Source organism: Haliotis rufescens, unplaced genomic scaffold (assembly GCF_023055435.1).
Source record: "Haliotis rufescens isolate VD_foot unplaced genomic scaffold, xgHalRufe1.0.p SCAF_9, whole genome shotgun sequence".
In the NCBI taxonomy this organism is placed as follows: Eukaryota; Metazoa; Mollusca; class Gastropoda; order Lepetellida; family Haliotidae; genus Haliotis; species Haliotis rufescens.
This window is the reverse complement of record NW_025964383.1, coordinates 29,760,789-29,765,252: the sequence shown is the minus strand read 5'-3', so window position 1 is coordinate 29,765,252 and position 4,464 is coordinate 29,760,789. Positions and strand designations below refer to the sequence as shown.

General features: G+C 46.0%; 1 pseudogene; it reads left to right on the top strand.

Annotated features, from left to right (window-relative positions):
• Positions 1 to 2,286: 2,286 nt before the first annotated feature.
• On the top strand, positions 2,287 to 4,075 carry LOC125377352 (annotated as a pseudogene).
• The last annotated feature ends 389 nt before the right edge of the window (positions 4,076 to 4,464 follow it).

The window sequence follows — 4,464 nt, the reverse complement described above, 5'->3', positions numbered from 1 at the left end:
ACTTTTTTTATGACATTTAGTGTCAACTTGTCTGTTTTCTTCGTAGTTCTACATCGCTGAGGTAGCTTCGCCTTGAAGTCGCTAGAAATAAATTCGATGATGAATTTTCTTTTATACTGCATACAAAAATCTTAAAGACAAATGTTGCTGTTAGGTTAATCTTGTCGGTATTGTGAGGTAGGGGAGAGGATCAGGCGGCCACAATGTCTGATCTATCTGATTGGGTGTCAACCTATCCAAACGCTGTGTTCCATTGTCGTTCACTGGTTAGTGAGTGAGTATGGTTTTACGCCGCTTTTAGCAATATTCCAGCAATATCACGGCGGGGGACACCAGAAATGGGCTTCACACATTGTCCCCATGTCGGGAATCGAACCCGGGTCTTCGGCGTGTCGAGCGAACGCTTTAACAACTAGGCTACCCGACCGCCCCACATATATATTAAGAAATTCCGTGTTGCTTTGGCTCAAGCAACTGACACCAACTGAATATAGAAACGGGTAGATACATGTATACGAATAAGCCAAAGAAGCCTCATGATATGTGAAATATGTTTCTGTGGATACGTATAGAAAAGTGATGCCATTTCCTACTGATATGTACTGCTTATGATAACATACGTAAAATTAATGTTCTTGATAAATATTGTACATGTCCATCTCTATAAACCACATTAATGTGTATTACAAGTCCTGTCATAATAAGAAACATTGCAATGTTTATCTTTCATGCTAGTCGTCTTCACTCTTGCAGACAAACGGCTGTAATTTCTGTAACAATGTAATATGGGCCAATGGCCTACATGCACATGAATAAAGAGAATTGAGAGCAATGTAAACTTATATTCACTCATTGTCAGTCATCCAGTCATTGAAACATTCATTCATTCTACTGTTCATCCAACTTGTATGTGCGTTAAACACCGTCCAAAGAAGAGACCGCCTCCGTGGTCTAGTGGTAGAGTGTCCGCCCGGAGAGCGGAAGGTCCGGGGTTCGATTCCCGGCCGCGACATACAAAAAGACGTTAAAAGATGGTACTTGTTGTTACCCTGTCAGTCGCTCGGCATTATAGGGCTAAAACAAGGACTGGTCGGCTCGGAGTAAGCTGTGTCTGAGTGGGATATTATTGTTAAACTGCGGCATGGTATCTCAGTGAGCTAGCACTATAAATCGGCATCAGTCCGGACTTGTACAAGCAGCCACACAAACACACGTGCATGCACATCTCTATATGAGTGCAATAATCTTGGACGCGACGTTAAACCCCATTTCATCTCACCTCACCCAAGAAAGAAAAGTTTCCTTCAATATTGTTTGCCACCCTGGAGCATGGATGTAACCATGAATGTGCTTGCGAGCCTGCAGTGAGTGTGCAAACATGGGTTTATTTTCGGACGATGCTACAGCATACAAACACAGCGTACACACGCTTTACAAATTGGACGGGGTCACTCGGTAGTCACACAGAAAACGCTTTTTGTGCGATCCGTACTTGTGTCGCCTAAGACACATGCAACAATGTACAATTACCAACATCTGTTCACAGACTAAAGTGCTGTGGGAAAAGCTAGAAACTTGCTTTCCTCGCTTCATTTAATAAATACGGATCAAGGGGCTATGAAAGTAGCATATATCAAAATAACGCAAGTCTACCTAATCTGGTGTGTATGAAACGGCCTACAGCTTGCGGTAATGACCTCACACCGACCCGTGCATTCTCACAGGTGCAAATGTCACCCGAGTTGGGGGTGGTCTCAAACTATTGCTGTTACTACCACCACCAGCATCAATACTACTACTACCACCACCACCACCACAACCAGCGCTACTACTACCACTACTACTTCCACTACTACAACCACCACCACCACTACTACTGCTGCTGCTGCTACTACTACTACTACTATTCCTTCTTCCTCTACTACTACTTCTACTTCAACTACCACCATCATCACTACTACCACAATCACCATTACCATTACTACCACCACCACTACCATTACTACCACCACCACTACTACAACTACCACTACTACTATTCCTTCTACCTCTACTACTACTTCTACCTCTGCTACTACTACTACCACCACAACCACTACCATTACTACCACCACTACCATTACTACTACCACCACCACCACCACTACTACAACTACCACTGCTACTTTTCCTTCGACCTCTGCTACTTCTACCTCTACCACTACTACCACCAAGACCAACTACCCCACCACCACTACCACCACCACCTCCACTACTACTACTATTCCCTCTACCTCTACTACTACTACCACCACCACCACTACCACCACTACTACTACCACCAAGACCACCTACCCCACCACCACTACTACATCTACCACCACTACCATTACTACCATCATCACCACTACTACTACAACTACTACCACCACTACTACTACCACTACCTCCACTACCACTACTATTACTTCTACCTCTACTACCACCACAACCACCACCACCACCACCACTACAACTACTACCACCACCACCACCACCACTACAACTACTACCACCACCACCACTTCTACTACTACTACCACCACCTCCACTACTACATCTACCACCACTACCATTACTACCATCACCACCACCACCACTACCACCACCACCACTACAACTACTACCAACACCACCACCACCACTACAACTACTACCAACACCACCACCACCACTACAACTACTACCAACACCACCACCACCACTACCACCACCACCACTGCTACAACTACCACTACCTTCGACCTCTGCTACTTCTACCTCTACCACTACTACCACCAAGACCACCTACCCCACCACCACAACTACCACTACCACTACCATTACTACCATCACCACCACCACCACTACTTCTACCACTACCACCACCACTACAACTACTACCAACACCACCACCACCACCACTACTACAACTACCACTACTACTTTTCCTTCGACCTCTGCTACTTCTACCTCTACCACTACTGCCACCAAGACCACCTACCCCACCACCACTACCACCACCACCTCCACTACTACCACTACTACCATTACTACCACCACCACTACCACCACCACCACTACTACCATTACTACCACCACAACCACTACCACCACCACCACTACTACCTCTACTACCACCACAACCACCACCGCCACTACTACCATTACTACCACCACAACCACTACCACCACCACCACTACTACAACTACCACTACTACTTTTCCTTCGACCTCTGCTACTTCTACCTCTACCACTACTACCACCAAGACCACCTACCCCACCACCACTACCACCACCACCTCCACTACTACTACTATTCCCTCTACCTCTACTACTACTACCACCACCACCACTACCACCACTACTACTACCACCAAGACCACCTACCCCACCACCACTACTACATCTACCACCACTACCATTACTACCATCATCACCACTACTACTACAACTACTACCACCACTACTACTACCACTACCTCCACTACCACTACTATTACTTCTACCTCTACTACCACCACAACCACCACCACCACCACCACTACAACTACTACCACCACCACCACCACCACTACAACTACTACCACCACCATCACCACCACTACAACTACTACCACCACCACCACTTCTACTACTACTACCACCACCTCCGGTACTACTAATACTATTCCTTCTACCTCTACTACTACTACCACCACCATTACAACTACTACCACCACCACCACTACAACTACTACCACCACCACCACCACCTCTTCTACTACTACTACTACCACCACCACCTCCACAAGTACTACTACTACTATTCCTCCTACCTCTACTACTACTACTACCACCAACACTACCACCACCACCTCCACAAGTACTACTACTACTATTCCTTCTACCTCTACTACTACTACTACTACCACCACTACAACTACTTCCACCTCTACCACTACTACTACCACTTCTATAACAACCACCACCACTACTACTACCACCACCACTACCACTATTACTACCACCACCACTACTACAACTACCACCACTACTACTACCAAACCTACTACTACCACCACTACAACCACCACCACATCTTCTACTATTACAAAAACCACCACTACCACCACCACTACTACTACCACCACCACTACTACTACTACCACCACTAACCCTACTACTACTACCACCACCACTACCACTACCAAATTCCTAAAAAGCACAAGGGACATGTTTATGGCAAGACAGATATGTTCAATGTGTCAGGAAGAAATATTAAGTGAGTGAGTGAGTTTGGTAAAAGGCGACTTCGCTTGTCGAGAAAGGCGACTAACGGGATGGGGTTGTCAGGCTCGCTGACGTGGTTGACGCATGTCATCGATCCCAATTGCGTGGATCTATGCTCATGTTGTCAATCACTGGATTGTCTGGTCCAAACTCGATTATTTACAAACCGCCGTCAAAAAGCTGGAATATTGCTG